Below are 17,526 nucleotides of genomic sequence, written 5' to 3'. Positions count from 1 at the left end.
AGCCGTGGTGACTGGTAGCACACTGTAAGTTTCACGATCCTTGGATGGCATGGTAAGAGGCAAAAGAAATATCCTCAAGAAGACTGGTTCAGGGTACAAGGTTGCATGATCTACTGCTACCATGATATACTGGTTCCCTGAGGTGATTTGGGGATATAAAGGACTCGCAATGTCCATCCCTATTCCCTAGACTGGGCCAGTCCCACTGCACCTTGCAAAAGTCAGACAGACTTGGCCAGGCCCATGTGGTCTGAAACAACTTTGACTTCCATCTCAGGTTCTGCTTCTATGCCAGTAGGCAACCCCGAGATCACTGAATCCTGTGACACCACAGTAGGCACATCAGTAGCCCGCTAGGCCTCTCCCACAGGAGCAGGTGCCTCAGTGGGCTTAAGAACTGGATGCTGGGGCCTCCATTCACACGCTCTAATAGGAAGAGGCTCATGTTCATAGCCTTTAGTGCTGCTTCGCTGGTTGCTTCCTTTGCCTTAGATCTAGTGATCTCTGCAATTATTTCAGGATCAGGAAGGGTGCTCCCTATAAAACAGTTTACAGGAATGGAGTCTTTTACTGCCACAAAGCGCTGAGACAGACCTAGCTAATTCTTAAAAATCCTACTAGACCTTCAGGGTGAGTTCCTTAGTTTAAGATAAATGCACTCACCCCGTGGTGATGGTGGACAACACATTTACCATTGCTTTCTGTAAAATGGTGCATGTCACCATTGGCACATTTCATACTTGGTGCAATGCTGCCACCCAAAGGCCAGAAATGCACAGAGAAACATGTATTTGCTATTAACTGCAAACACAGATTGTTTGGACTAAATATAAAAGGTTTCGACCATACCCATATTCGCCAGCAAGGTCGTACACAATGCAAATGGTACTCGCCCTTCATAAAATCTTCTCATCAATGTGAGTGGACTTGTAGATTTTGCAAGCCCTGTGAGAGGTCTCCCCTACCAGCAGCTAATCTCTACCATTACCAGGGAGTATTGGCTGAGACAATCAAACTCTCTGACTAACCTGGCTAGACCCAGGATCATTTGTCATTCTTGTTGCCTGACAACAGTTACACTGGCATCAGTGTCATGTGAAATCTAGCCCAACTTACAGGGGTACCGCTTAAATATACAGGTACCCCTAATCACGCTCACACCAGAGTAAATGCACCCCTCCGTCCTTACCCCATTAAAGGCTGCTCATCATGTTCATTATCTGCAAGACATACCCCAGAGTAACCAGCCCTTGTCCCAAACTAACTTGACCAGTAAACTCTTAAGGTCTCCTAGAGCGAAGGATACCCCTGCTGTTTATTTTTCACATTTATAGGTGTATTTACTAGCTCCGGTTATAAGCTGGGGGAGAGCTTTAATCAAATTATTTTTATCCATTTGAGGCCATGGCACATACTGTGTTCTCCCTACTCCTTTATGTATAAGAGGCATCTGCATATCTATTTTGTCTTCTACCCCTTTTTTCTTCTGATTTTGTACTACCCCCATTAAATCTGGTCTATTTCTTGATCTTTCCCTCCTCACTGCCTCCTGTGGCAGCGACAGGGTTTTTTACTGCCTCCTCTCCTTGATCTCTTTCTTGTCCTGCCTCTTCATTATATCTGCCACCTTGATCTTCCTATTCATTTTCCCTTGCTTGTTCTACTTCTTGTACCTGGACCGTCCATACTCTCTGCCCACCATCTTTTTCAAGACAAACATTTCTTATTGCCCCAGGGTTGAACCTTAACAACAAATCTTCTGACTTCCAATCTGCTATTTTCGGCACTGGTATCCTTATTTCTGGTGATAATTCTTCAGGTTCTTGTAACCTAACTAACCTTTCCAGCAATGCTCTTAACTCATTATTTATATCTGCTTGTGGAACCTCAGGGTACACTGATGCTACGGGCATGTCAGCGCTTGTGGATGGGTTATATGGAGGTGGAGGTGCAAAAGCTCTTGAGTCCTGCCCCTAGTTGCTAATCCTGATAATCCTGTTGACACTCTCTCTACACCTGGAGGTTTATAGACTGGGTATGTATACCCTACTTGCAGGTTTAGGTATATCCCCTTACATTGGATCTCCTTTTTCATCTTCCTGATCTTCCATACCCTTGCATAATTGCCAGAGATCTAAAATATTTTGTCTTTTTTGGAAAGAAATGTCCTTTATATTTTGCTGCTAAAAAGATGGACATTTTTTTTAGCATGTTTCTGTTATGAGGGCCCTGCTCTGGCCAGAAACAGGACATCCCACCTTCCTTTATATCTACTATCCATTGCGTATTTATTCTGTCATAATATAGTTGCAGAACCCTATGCATGTGTTTTATTGGGGTTTCTTCCCACATAATGTTGTGTGCATCCCTAATGCTTCACTTAGACCCTACTGCCATGCTGCGCACGCAGTTACTTTTTACACAAAAATACAGATCAACCCACTTTTCCCCCACCCCTCTTATACTTTTTACACTTTCATTTCATACACACACACACACCACGACTCATCCACCTTCCTTCTTTTTTTACCACAAAAGACAGCAAGAGAAAATATAAAAAAACACAATTTACTAAAATCCAGGCCCATTCCTTATACAGAGCCACTACTGTTTTTCCTTATACCCTTTGTAATACCACCTTCTAAACATTTTTTATTATACTGAGGATCCCATTGCTCTTATCATCATAAAAGAATGATGTGTATTACTACCTTCTCAACCTATTATGGCTAAGGATCCCTTACTTCCCAGTCCTTCTAAGCTGGGGCTCCCTTTCCTCTCAGTCTCTATACGCTGAGGTTCCCTTTAGAAAAACAGAAATGTGCGACAATTTCCACACATAACCCACCTCCTATCCAATGTACTCCTTATCACATCATCTGAAATCCTATCCAATCTATTCCTTAACACATCACCAAAAGTCATATTACATAATACATCACCAAAAGTCCTATTCCATTGAACTTGTACATCATCCACATCACCATACTATCATTCCCATAACCATACTATCATACATTTATTTATTTATTTATTGCATTTATTACACACCCAGACCCTGAGGTATCACGGCATAGTTACAGACATCTTAAACAATAAGTCGAACGTGGTTGCTTACAGATTAGCAGATACAAGAAGTTAAACAATAGTTAATAAAGCATAGACTGTTAATGTACAACGGGTGAAACAAACAACACACAGTATTATGTAATGGAACCGCTCGGTCCGCCAACAGAGGGGGGGTTGCAATAGCCCTAATAGGGGCTAGTAGAACCTGTGCTAAACATTGGTGTTGGCTAGTATTGGTTGAATAACCAAGTTTTTAAGGATGTTTTGAAACTTGGGAAGGATTCCTTGTTTTTGATGTTGAGAGGAAGGGAGTTCCAATGATTTGGGGCAAGAACTTGGAAACTGCTACCTCCTGCTCTGGAACATTTGTAACACGGGGGTCTCAAGGAGAGAGTTGTTATTGGATCTAGGGTCCTACTGGGTGTTTATTTCTTAATGGCATTGTTCAAGTAAGTTGGGGCTTTATTAGAGCGGCATTTATATGTCATGCATAACATTTTGAAAATAATTCTGGCTTTAATGGGAAGCCAGTGATTCTCCCTCCTAATGTTGGATATGTGGTCGGATTTTTTTATTCCTAGTGCTGCCCGTAATGCTTTATTCTGCATAAGTTGCAGTTTGCTGAGATTTGTGTTGGAAGTTCCTAGTAGTAAGGTGTTACAATAATCAAGTTTTGATAGGATCAATGCTCTGGCCAATGTAATACAGTTTGGCGGCTTAATGCGATTAATTTTGATGTGTAAGATGTGGAGGAAGCAAGTGCAGAGATGTGTTTGACCATGGTGAGGTTGTCATGTAGGTACACTCTTAATGTTTTGACTTGTTTAAGGACTGGAATCAACGTGCCGTCAATGTTGATTGACGAGTAGTCTGGGTGAAGGGTGCCTATTTTGGATTTGGAGCCAACAATGAGAATCTCTGTCTTCTCATCATTAAGACACAGACTATTAAGGGCCAGCTAGTTTATACTCACATGATATGGTATGATAGGTTATTTATGACACGCTTAAAACTCAGAGGTTTCTAGGCGCGGACCCAGGAATCGAACCTGTGGTGCTCCGTGTCGTCTTGCTTCCAAAGCAAACACGGGTTCACTAGAGTTTCCTCCATTATGAAGCTGGCCTGTCTTGCTGGAGCCACACCCTGCGTCAGTGAGCGGAGAGGATTTCTTTTAAAATCGAATCTACTACAACTGCTCAGGATACACATTTTTTTTATTTAGGGGACCGATCACTATAGATGGGCATGGCATTTTACAGGTGACTGGCCTAGGGCTTCGCAAAGTACAGGGGTGAAACTGAGATCACGTCGGGGTCACCACTGGAAGGTAGCCCAATTTACAGGGGTACCCCTTAATTATACGGGTACCCCTAATCACGCTCACACCAGAGTAAATGCACTACTCTAGGGAAGCAAGGCCAAGAGTCTTATCTTGCAAGGAAAAGAAATCTAATCTTTACAGAAATGAGGCTGGTGGGGCAAAGAACTCTGCTCCCTGAACAGCCTTCGGTCCTTCCGTTCCAAGGTCCTCCAGACTGGTGCTAGGCAGGAGCCTTACATACTGTTAACTTGCTGTAGTGGAGTTTCTGAAAATGGGCATGGCTCCATCCCACACTGTCCTGTCTCCATACAAGGGATACTCCAGTCTTCCCTCCTTCATGGTCGGATTTCCGTTTAGGGCATACTACTTAACATATTGCTAGCCTATGCAAGAATATACTGTAGCTTCATTTTTCATCATTTTGCTATATTATGAACATTTATATATAAACACATTTTCCCATCATGCTCTCCATGCTTCACTCATTTGACTAATATTTTTATCTGGTCCTGTAATTTCCCTTAAACCCTTGTTTTCCATAATTCTGCATGTCGTGCATTGAGCATGTTAAAATCCCCATTTAGCATACACAGGCTTTTGACAGACAGAAAAAAGCTGCTCAGCCACTTCGTGCGCTATGCCAGAGCTTAGCCTCAGTGACGCAACACTGCATGCTCTCCGATCCATTTTTAGCGCATGCCATATTCCTTCCGGGAAGGGAGGGGAGGGGGGAGTATTTTTGACTCCTCCAGTGCTTTGAGATTTTAAAACTAAATAGAATAACATTTACAAATGTATTCAGCTAATCGTTATTTACACCTTATACGTAAATACTAATTACCTTCCTTTAGTGCCCACCCATGTCTGTGTGTGATTATATTTGCATGAAAAAGGCTTTCTCAGTGCTCTACTGCTTAGAAACAGTCAAATAAAGTATTGCCTAATTCTAAAGTGATTGGGAACGAAGGAAGGTGCTAGCTCCTTCCCAACACATGCAGTACAGAAGCTTTGTTCCAATTAATGAAGATATGCTCCAAAAGCTATGTACAAAAAGAGACAATTGGGGTTTCAGGTCTAGGGGTGGTCTGTGTACCCTTGAAATTTCAATTAATGGTGCTCCCACCTCCCTAGTGCAGGATCCCTACTCAAACTGGTCTTATGATAGTACAGATTCTCTATAAACAGGTGAGTCCTACTGTCTAGGCTAACCCTACTGCGGGAGTGCCTAAAGCTGGTACCCTTATGAATCTAACTTTCCCAGTGACCTCCTAGGTGACCTTGCATGGTAGTCTGATTGCCCTGGCATGCCTTGCCTCCTGTTTACCATTCCTCTACCTTTTCCTCACTCTCTTCTCCCTACAGCGGTCTTCACATCCCAACCCCTGTCTGTCTCCCCACTCTCTGTCTTCAGGTCATATCTCTCACTCTTCCTCTTCTCCTACTCTCCATCTCCCTACTGATCTTATATGGTTCACTCCAGATCTCACTCCTACCCACACTACCCCTGACTGTATTCTCTTGCAACCTCCTGCCTCTCACTCCTGCCCTTCTCTCTATCTCCCTTCTCACACACAAACAACTAAAACGGTACCCCCCTTTCAGGCCAACCACCTTGCCTTCACTCTCTTCAAGCAGTCCAATTGCTTCACCCTCCTCTCTGGTCTCTTGGTTTTCCCCCAGCTCCTCTGACCTCACCCAAACGATTCTCATTTTAGACCGACTCTACTGGCCTTTTATATCCTTTCCCTTCTGGTCTAAAAGCTTCTCTATGCTCCTAGTAGCTACCCAAGTCAGCTGCTTCTATGGGCCAAAAACTGCCCAAGCTAATCCCAACTCCTCCCATTCTGGGCCAGCACTTCCCCCGGAAGTCTTCATAAAGGACTTTAGTGCTGCCCCTTTCTAGTCTTCATTTTCCATCAGCCATCCATGTGGTCCCTGTGGCAGTTCGTCCTTTGGCTCTCTCGTGTATCAAGTAAGTCACTGTTCAGGCAGAGTTTGGGGAGTGTTCCTGGGTCTCCCCTAATCCTGTGCAGTGCCTGAATAGTTCTAGTTCCATTGCCATCCTCCAGTGCTCCCCTAGAGCCAGTCATGGGCTGTTATAGGCCAACTCCCCTCAATTCTCTCTAATTGACATTTGACAGTACTGGGACGAAGAAGAGGCAACCAAGAGCAGTGAAGACTATGCTTTTTTGCCACTCTGGTACTGGGTCGAGGCAGATGCCTGTTAGGAGCTTTAAGATCAGGCATGTCTCCTTAGCCACGATCAGGCAAACTTAACTGAAGCACACCTGCAACCGGCTAGATGGCTGCAGATGTATAAAGGAGAAGGAGACAGCAACATACAGTGTAGTCATGTAAGGAGAGAGAACAGAAGAAGCAAGGAGGCCGGCAAAAGCAGTGGGGAACGAGATGGGAGCAGGACGCCGAGACGCTGGGAACAACAGAGAAAGGTGGTTCATGGAAGCGTAGCGTGAGAGCCCCGAAGCCGACTAAGCGAGCTGAAGGGAGCCGCCAGGAAGGCTGTTCCCTTCCTTTCTACAGGAGGTTCTTGTTTCCCGGTGTTGTAGGAGCAACACCGTAGAGTATGATGGGCAGGTGGTGGAGCCTTGACACTGAATACAGAAAGCTGTGTGAGCCACGCTGCAGTTCAAACTGTCAAAGCGACTAGAGAGTTTCTAATGAAAGTGAAACCCGGTGCGCAAGCGTGTAAAGTCTGTGAATCAAGAATACTTTGTATCGGAGTGGTCATATGAATCAGCTGAGCACGTTTTCGTCTTCTACCAGACTATTAAGAATATTTTGTATCAGAGTGGTCGCGTCCGTCAAGAAACACTTTTCTGAAGGTCTCCAAACACCAGGCAAGTCAATTTAAGTGAAACAAACACATTTTGAACAATGGATAAAGTGAAATTGAACTACAAATGAAATCTGTAAATATTAAATACCGAACTGAAACAAAGCTTTCTAAACAACGAGAATTGAGACATTGTGAATCCAAAAAGAGAACAGAATATCAAAAATAAGCATATCCCTACATGTTGAGTTTTGAAATGAATATAACTTCAAAGAATACTCAAAGAAGAGAATATAATTATAAAGAACATTTCAATTAAATTATGTGGAGTTCTGGAGTGAATGCAACTTTAAAGAAAAACGCAAAACAAAGAAGTTGAAACTTGCTTATAGGGGCACTGTAAAATTTAAATAACAGAAAGGAACACTGATACCAACTTGTGTGAAAGATACAAAAAAAAATGATTTGCAAGCAGAAATAATTGAACTGTGGATAGTGGAAGGAAGCCCTTGAGATTTGAGAGATTTGGTTGGAGTGAGATTGCAGCCTTAAGGTTCCCTTGTGTTTGAACTGTGATGCGTGAAGCTTGGGGAAGGGTACCCCGAATATTGATTCTATATTACCTTGAGTCCAGGGAAGGTAACACAGAGTTGCTTTTGTGACTGTTTTATGCTTGGGGAAGGGAGCTGAAAGTAAGCTGTGAGCTGGAACAAGCTTGGAACCTTAAGCCTAACACTGTTTCTTTTGACATCCTTACACATTTGTTAACTGTAGTGGTGAGGGCAAGAATAGGTTTTGGACACAGACAAACTTCAGTTGAACTCTTTGACTCAGACTTCCCTTAGTTTGGCGTAGGATGGGGAATCCCACCTTAGTTAGGCTTTCAACCATCCTGGGCAAGTTAGGCATTCAACCATCCTGACATTTAAGGTAATAAAGTATTTTATTTTGAATTCTGAATCTGTTGTCTGTGTCTTGCTTGATGATGCCTGCTTGATGATGCCTTCATGGGTCCCACTCAACTTCCACACACCACCTCTGGTGCAGGTCTGGGTGTGGTGTTGCCCTGGTAGGCTGCCTACACCAGGATTAGGAGGGGTCTTTGGTCCTCCTTTATAGGCTCAGATCCCTGAACTGTCACACCTTTCACAGTACATAGGAAGTACATTCCTGACTATAAATGATAGTGACAGCAAGGTGGAAAATGAGTCCTTACAGTTCATAAGATAAGTTCATCAGCCAGAAGTAATGATATGTGGCTGGTTCCTAGCATGCATTGTGGGATCCTCTGGGCTATCAGTTCCTCCTCGTTCATGAGGTTTGGTGGTTATAGCGAGAGCTGGAAGGATACCATTTAATTTTCTTTGGTGAGAGTTAATTCTTAAAGTCTTGTTTGAGCAGTCACACTGTCAGGTTCCTATTACATTTCAGGTAGATAGGTTCCAGTTTCAGTTGGAGATTGTTCCAACATTTTGGGCCCGGCTCTGTCAAAGTCTTCCAAACGTGTAGCAGACTTTTTAAAACTCTCATTGCCTGTTTATTGATGACCATAATTGTCATTCTGTTATTTGTGTGACGATGCTTGTGTTTCGCAGGATTGACCCCTCTGTCCCAAGTTTCAATGTATAATGTACATTGATGGTTATGTGATTAGCCGGTGGAGACCTCACAGTACAGGTGTTATTAAGTATCGTTACTTAAGGCATAGGATGAGTGTGACTGATTTGTTCTGCATAAATTGGTACTGGAGCAAAAGTATTTGTTTCGACCGAGGTACATCCTTGTAAAAGTAGTCCAGCCTAGGAACGACTGGGAGTACTTTCATTTGTTGTGTCATTTTCAAGTTGGGTACATTTTTTGTCTGTGACATGGTCCGGGATTGTACCCTGTCAAGGGGGAAAAGGGACCTCTCCTAACCTGGGGTAAGTAACTTAACAGGGCAAAGATCAGAGCCAGTCCTGCCCCAGAGCCGGGGGAGATCCAGTCCCTGAAACCCCCTTGTGTGCCATGAATGTCACTACCAGTATCACCTTCTTTCATATGTTGTCTCCCGGGCCCTTTTCTGCCCAGTGTTTTTTCCTTTGTGTTTCAGGACCACAACGACTAGAAACCAGTGCAGCAGCAAATGAGAAAAACAAACAAACTGGGAAATGCGGAGCAGGATATGACTGGAAGAACCCCACCAAGAATCAACTTTCAATATTGCAACGAAGCAAACAACTCACTGCAAAAGAAAATTGAAACATCAGACCCGCAGCATGCCAGTGAGGTGGAGAGGATCCAGTCATCCTTACCTGCTCCACGGACAGCAGAAATGCTGGAACCGGATACGGCAGTCTGCCCTGGCACAGGAGAGTGTTGCATGATGAGGTTGGGCAGGTATGCGCTGCACAGCTCCACGGAAGTGAAGCGCAGCCACGTAACACAGCGCCAACACAGATTAGAGTGAAGGAGAGCTGTCAAAAGACGTAAAGAGAGCAGAGAAGGAGGCGGATGACTGAGAGCCCCGCAAGAATGTAGTGGGCTGCCTAGGGACATCTGGGTCTTGAGAGAACACAATACGAAGGGGTCTGGGACGTGTGTGTTAGAAACCATTGTGAAGGGGTTGGGGTCCCAAAGACAAGAAGCGAAAACAAAAGGGGTTTGGGACCTGGGTGTGATAACCCATTGTGAAGGGATATAGGGCCCAAAGTCATCCCTGGCAGGAAAGTACACCAGGGCTGTCTGTTGAACTATCAAATCACTGTGAAGGGGTCTGTAACCCAAGGCAATCATTGGCAGGAGAGTACACCAGGGCCGCCGACTGAACTGTTGTAAGCAAACCTAAACAATTTCTTGGGAAGTGTGACACTCCTCCAACCACATTAGGCAGCACCTCGCAGAAGAGTACTTCAGGGCTGTCTGTTGAACTGTCAAAGTAAGCCACCTGAGACATTGCCCCACCTTTGTTAAACCTCCATGAGAAGCCCGAGAAAGGACAGGGGAAGGGAGGCATCCCGCCCCCCACCCCCAACCATATTGAACTGCCAAGTGAAGACTGAGAAAGGCATGGGCAATGGAGACATTCCCCCAACAAGATTGAACTGCCAAGAGAAGCCTGAGAAAGGCCAGGGGAAGGGAGACATTCCCCCTACTTTGTAAACCGTACCCATCCAAAAGACGGGAGTCATTCTTCGGGACCCAGAAGAGACACATTTAGTTTAGTTTGGTTAAAAGTGTAAGGGATAGAAGTAGGATTTTGGGAAATTCTGACACTTCCTTAATTAATGTTTTGTTGAGGCAGGGAAACCCATCTTAGAGTTAAGGATAGCTATGTTTTTCTTCCTTTCTTTTGGTATTAATAAACGTCTTTGCCCAAAAGCATGCCACCTGTGTACCAATCTCCTCCTTCCACACCCTTTCATATGGTCTAAGGAATGGGATCTGACCTGATTGAACACAAACAAGAGATTTATTTCAGCTGATTTTGTGTGGCCTTCAAAATGCTGAAGTATCACATTCTAGGGGTGGGAGGTTTAGCCCCCCAAAAAGGCATCCCGCCCACACCACCACCCTCTCCCACACTGTCAAGATGTCTTCAAAATCAGGGTGTTTCACCCCCGAACTCCACTTTCATCCTCCACTGCGTCCCTTCCCCACCCAACTCATTACCTCTCAAACTCCACAATACACAGAAAAATGCAAACACAGACATCTACCCACTCCCCTGCCCCCTCCCTTGCCTACCACAAACATTCACCCTCCTCTCCCACACAGACCAACAAAAAAAAACACTTACCTCATACTCCCATCACTTCTCTAGCCCGGCTGTGCTAGTATGCCCCTGTGCATAGTCTCTTAATAGATTCTTGTATTTATACAATTGCACACATCACCTCACAGTCACCTTACACCAGTCACCTTACAGTCAAGTGCAATTAGATACTTTGTAACCATCTTTTTATATAATGGCTTTTTGGTTACTTTTACAATGTGCCTAAGACAAGGTGGTGGAAGCGGCCATACTTTTTACAGTTTTTGAGTTATTTTACTGGTGCAGTTTTGCATTTACCGCAAATGGCTACTAAAAGGTGGCTAGCACCCTAAAATGGCGATGCCACAAGGTTTTTTGCTTGTTCTTTGGCCATAGTAAATACCTTATATGGAAATTCCTTTTCCGGGAAACCTATAGATTTTTTGTGTGTGTGTATGTGTCTCAGAGGAGGGGGCTGGGACTGTCTAGTCCCAATTCACATCTCTGGGGCCTGAAAGTCTGTTGCTATGAAGATGTGGTGACCAGTGGCTATCCATGATTGGAAAGCCAATGCCTGTTTGAATGGTGCAATTTATTACCATTGGTGTGCTTGGACTTGCTTGCAACCTGAATCGTTCATAAAAGGAGCACTCCTGCGACTGTTCGGCAGATCATTGTTGGAACCAAGACTTCTACAAAGAGCAGCCTGTTGTCGATCCAAAGACCACCCCTGCAGTATCCAGCCGTGACTCCAGTGTTGGTCCGGTGAAGCCCTGCTTCTCTGCCTGATCTAAAGAAGATCCTCCTTCGTGCTTCGACCCCTGCTCGAGAATTTGTGCCTTCTGTGCCTTCGCAAGTGTCCCTGGATCAACAAGTGGATTGACCATCTCTCTCCTGGGATAGAGAGCTGCAGCCGTCGCCATTCCAAACAGAGTCCTGGAACTTTGGAACAAGGTCATAGTAACTCCAGACTTGGCCGACTCCCTGCTTTCCTCCCTTCCCAATCTGCTAGGCTAGGAATATCTGCCCTCTAGCAGCCATTTCGAGCGATGGCTCTCCAACGTCCTGAAACCACTCACCCCCTCCAGATCTTCCCACAGACAAGGCCCTTCCCCAGACGGTTCACCCCTTTTCTAAAAACACTCAACCACACCCTGGAATTCAGAAGGCGGGCCGAACCTTCTCCCCAAAATAGAGCTGCTTACGGCAGCCAGATCAAAGTATACAATGCAGAAATCCAGAAGGTCAAAAAATCCTTCCATTGGAACAGAATTTCTAACACCCATAATCAGTGCTCTAGAAAGGATTTGGAAGTAGGAGTATTTTACTCCCTATTTTTTAAAAGTTGGGAGTCAAAATATTTTTTATGAACTAAAATTTGAAATACAATTCCCAATCAGAGTATTTTTTTCATAAGCATGTAAAAATATGTTTTAACTGGAAAAAGGAGATGTTTTTTTATTATTTCTTTATGCCCAGTTATTGATGCCTATTAAAAGAAACATGTTTAATTATTTCGATCAGGCAGTTATAATAGCAGTTTCTTCCTGTGGTACTACATGCACTACTGCTCCAAACATATCCGTGGACCTCTGAGGCAGAGGCACAAGGTTCTACGTGTACATTTCCTATTTTTGTTGGGAGTATTCTTACTCCCAATTTTAATTGTTTGGGAGTATTTTTCCAATTTTACATATAAAGTGTTAGAACAGTACATTGCTGTTACTTGATACCCACTTCATGAAGGATGCAGAATTCCCTGGCAAGATTCGGAACTGTGACCTGCAGATGGCACACTGTAAAGAGATTTTAAAGAGTTGACGCATTGACCCACTCAGCTATCATGCATCTTATCAAATATGTACTGTTTTGCATGGCATTTGGGGTCTGCCCAGCTCAGCTCTACATTGTTTACACAACCCCAAAAAGTATCCCATTTGGAGCAACGGTAGATGTTCCTGGATGTGTGCCAAAGGCCTTTGGCACACACGCACACACCTATGATTGTGGCAATGCCAGCACTGCGCGCCTCTGGGCTCCAGAGAACTCTGCATTGAGGGTGTTTGGATACCCAGCCCGATCGTCCCATTGAACATTCTTGATCTTAAACTTTACACTCGCCCTCACTAGACATTGTTGGCTGCATTTAGATAGCTCACCCTCGTTGTTACCCACATTAACAAATGTCAGACCAATTTTCTTGGCATTACAAGACAAGTGCCCTGGCTCCAGCATGCATTGGCAGCTTGCTTTACGCTGGCTCTATGGTTTGCACGCCTGCTCCAGAGACACGTGTGTAGTCTGCACGCATAGGAATTAATTGCACCACAGCTGTCTAAACTTTTGGCCGATAAAATGGGCACCATTGAGTTGACAAACAATGGTACACAATATGTAAGCGCCAAGACACTGATCAGTCTGCATTCTGCGTTCTATGCATTGCGAATATTGTATTAGGATATTAAATGCGGAGTTGAGTTGGTGGTAAGTATATTTGGCATAGGGGTGCACCTAGGCAACATTTTCTGGGGGCCCAGTTAACCCTTCAAATGTTGGGAGAGGGGCTAACTTTAGAGACATTGTGGTGGGGGGCAAAGCTACCTGTGAGGGAGCATCTTGATGATTTAACATTTTAATGAGACTATTCTCGTGCAGATTCAATGTTACAAGCAGTTAACTCTCCCTTCATGCCTGAAACCACACATGGATGGACTGCTGTGAGAATGAGCGGTCTCCTGTCCGTTCCAATCACTCCCCTGACATGTAAGTACTATGACCCCATGACGATTTTAATTGCCTAAAAATACATGCATACGAATAAAGAGAATTAAATGCTTTAGATTAATAATTGCGTCCCTTTGTTAGCGGTGCAGCCCCAAGCACTGTTTGCATTTCCAACACAAGAGCATATTAGCAACCTTTTAAGGCAGAAAAGCAGAAGAAATTGCAACTTGTCTGGTATAAATAGGCAGCGCTTGTGGAAGGAACTCATTCCATGAAGAAATTCAGAATATGATTAACGTTGCATGATCCTATTTTTGTTTCGAGAGAGTCCATGTTCCATTTTAAAATGTTATATGAAGTGGGCTTTTTAGTGTACAGTAAACATATCTCACTTCACGTAACATTTTTAAACAGAACTTGTTTGATAGTATCAAAGGGTATGGCTGCATACATTGCAGACCACCCCTTTCTAAAAAATGTCAGCACCTAAACTCAACACCTACCTTTTTCTTGGTGGGAATCTGAGACAGACAGGAGGACAGTATGAGACAGCGTGGGCTCCCCTTGGCAGGGTTTCAGCTCACTGATGGGGCCCCTTGATGACTCGTGTTCCAATTGCTGCAAGTACGGATATGCGCTCCACCCACCAAATTCCAGTTGCTAAAAGGAAAGGCCAATGGCTTATTACTGTGTGCATGATTGAGAGCAGACCTTCGCTACATACTGGCCAACGTCTGCTGTCAGTCACACATAGATGTAAAGGTTAAGCGAGGCAGCAGGACCAGGCAAAGGCTCTGCTCTCCCCTACCATGCCAAGCAACTGGAAAAGAAACTAGGGAGTGGCGAGGCAGAGTGTAAAATGCAGACGGTAGTGCCATCTAGTGGAAGAAAGAGAAGCTTTCTTCATGATCAAATACGGTGAAAGCCTTGCATAAACCATAGGCAACAGAAAGCGAAATGTTCCGTTTTTGCAATAATTAAATGCGTAAAAAGGCACGATACGCGCCTTACTCGGAGGACTGCCCACAAAAGCAACAAAGAACTCCACAAGATCATCTCAGAAGTCAAGGACCTGCACTGCAGTCCCCCGCCCCCTCTCGCTCTCAACTCCCAAGCAGTCTGTGATGCCCTCTCTGACAATTTCCTCAACATTTCTGTAGAAAGACACCACAACATCGGTGCCAATCTAGCAGCACTCATGCCCCGATCACCTGCACCCCTGTACGACCCCACTAACCCTCCCACCTCCTGCCCTATATTCACCTCATTCTCTCCCATCCTGATCCCTGGGAGATTCATGCGCTCCTCAAAGATAAACCTACTTCAACCTGTGGAGGCAGCATCGCAAAATCTGTCATTAACTCCTCCCCCACCTCAGCCATATTGCCAGCAGCCTTCAAGATGTCAAACCCGTCCTCACAGCCAACTACAGACCTATTTCTAACAACTGCTTCTTAGTCAAACCTATTGACTGAACGGCCTACTCCCAGCTTTGCTCGTCAATGAACCCAACCTCCTCGACCCCTCAAAGTCTGGCTTCAGACCCCTCTGAGGAACTGAATCGTCCCTAGTCTCCATCTGGGATGACCCCAAAAAGCACTGTAGACTAAGAAGGCTATGCCATTTTCATCCTCTTCGACCTCTCGTCGGCCTTCAACACCATCAACCACAGCATCCTCACAGACAGACTCCCACCTTAGTGCTGCGTACCTTATGCTGGGTGAGTAATTTCAGCATTCCTCGCTACCAGATTACGAATCACCCTACTACCTCCCTTCCACTTGACCCCGGCCTGTCACCAACGGGGTTCCACAGGGCACCTCTCTATCTCCCCTACTCTTCAACCGCTACCTGAGTCCCCTCATTGTTCTTATTCCCTCACATGACCTAACTTGCCACAACTACGCAGACAACACCAAGATCATCTTCAAGATCCCCAAGACCTTTTCTAGCCCCCATCCTGACCTCGCCTCATAGAAATCGACCACTGGATGACTGCTAACCACCTCCTCCTCAACTCCGGAAAAAACAGAATCATGATCTGTGGGAAGACGCAACCCACCACTTGGGAGTCCCCCTGGCCCTCCTACTGCCTCATCAAATGCAGTAAAGAACCTGGGATGCACCATGGGCGCTGATCTGACACATTCTCAGAAGCATCTTCCCTTACCTCTTCTACCCTCACAGAGTCACAGCACATGGCTATCGTCCTCTACTATGCTCTGTTACTTTTCCTGGGTGCCCAAGCATCTCAACTCAGAAAGCTCCAAAGGGTACAAACACCACAGCTAGGCGGCACCTGGCCCTTGACCCCAGAGAGCACATCACATCCACCCACTGGCTCCGGGGCACTTTAAAAGCCATATGCACCACCCACCGCACCCTCCACAAGACAGGCTCAAAATTCCTTCAACAGAAACCCAACTGTTACCAATCCAATAGAAACATACGATCAGGCACTGCACTCCTCTTTGTGATCCCTCCCTTCAAATTTTCAAGAATAGGGGATCCTCCTTCTCCATCCAAGCCCCCTCAATCTGGAACACAATTCTCCTTAGTATCCGCTGCATAGATGATCACCTTGCCTTCTGGAGGGCCCTCAAGACTTGGCTTTCCCCCCACCATCCTGATGAAACAATGCTACAATTCGGACTATTTAACTACCTCACAGGTAGACCGGGCAGCAATGGACCCATTATGAAATATACTGAGCGAGGGAGACAATAAACTCCAGCAGACCACATGACAGAATCCATGCCACATCTACTTAACCAAGAAACCAGCCAGGTCAAACGGGTATGTATAACACTCCATGCTTATGGAAGATAGCCGAAGGTACGCCCACCCACCCGCACGCATCTGCTGTCCTTTTCTACTTAAGAGTGTTTACAAAGTTATTGCTTCAGTCTGCAGTCTTTACTATATTCCAGACTTAGAAGTAACATTACAGGATGTTATTTACAGGTCCATGTTCTTAGCTACCTTTTTTCTATATACTCTTGTCCCGCTTCATACTTATAGAGGACCCTTCTCCTGAAACGATCGGCCGCTTGCAACGCATGGTGAGTCCTCCATTTCTCCAGGTGAATCCCGCCTTTGTTTTAAATACACGAACATGAACACCTAGAGAGGTGAGTGGCCTCTCTTCCATGGTTAAGTTCCTTGTCGCTGACTCCTGTGTACACACCCTTCTAATGTCCTTCCTCTCCTTCATTGTTTAGGGATGAATTAGACCCTAATAGAGCTCTAGCCTTTGGATTTAGCCTTTGTACTTAGCCTTTCACCTGGAGTCTGTTCACTTATTCATTTGATGCCTTTTCTATCCATGCCTTTGTTGTTGAACTTATCTACACTAGATTATATGGGCTCCCTTCATGTGGCAGAGTCTAAGTATTCTCCAAACAGGACCCATATGGAATGTAATCACCTTACTTTTGTACTTCCATTGAGACTCATGGATCTTTTACCCTAGTACCCTTCATCCATTGGAACATGACGTTAAATATTCAAAAGTAATAGAAGTGTCTGCCTCACCTGTATGTATTTAGCAATGCTTGAACTCCATGTCATTCACACTTGAAAGGATGTAATTCATTTGATTGTGGTTACCACTGTACGTAGACAACACATTTATCTAGAATTGGAAGAAAACCCATTGTTTAAATAACATAACTTGTGACTCATTGTTTCCCCTTTTTTCTGTTTTCCCCCCACTGTTTTGATTTCTAATCATCAAGCATCAACAGCTCAATATAGGCTTCTGATGAAGAGGATCTACCTCGAAACGCGTAAAGCCTCACTATATTGAATTGGTGGAATGTATTTTTGCTCGCCATCATATTTGTTCATGAATATGTAATTAAAAACACTTGCCAAATTTTAAAC

The 17,526-nt window shown here is 44.6% G+C and overlaps 1 protein-coding gene across 4 annotated transcripts in view; it reads right to left on the bottom strand.

Annotated features, from left to right (window-relative positions):
• LOC138570037 (cocaine- and amphetamine-regulated transcript protein-like) overlaps nt 1–17,526 on the bottom strand; it is a 155,711-nt gene that overhangs the window by 112,285 nt on the left and 25,900 nt on the right. For 3 of the 4 annotated variants that reach the window (XR_011303390.1, XR_011303391.1, XR_011303388.1), the window contains exon 2: nt 12,655–12,713. The gene's annotated coding sequence lies outside the window, so the exon portion shown is untranslated. Of the gene's footprint in view, nt 1–12,654; nt 12,714–14,144; nt 14,358–17,526 lie in introns of those variants that run through there. The other variant, XR_011303387.1, reaches the window with a different exon arrangement.

This window comes from Ambystoma mexicanum, chromosome 1p, assembly GCF_040938575.1.
Source record: "Ambystoma mexicanum isolate Mex_15411 chromosome 1p, UKY_AmexF1_1, whole genome shotgun sequence".
NCBI lineage: Eukaryota > Metazoa > Chordata > Amphibia > Caudata > Ambystomatidae > Ambystoma > Ambystoma mexicanum.
The sequence above is the reverse complement of the archived record's forward strand: the minus strand, read 5'-3'. Positions and strand labels throughout refer to the sequence as shown.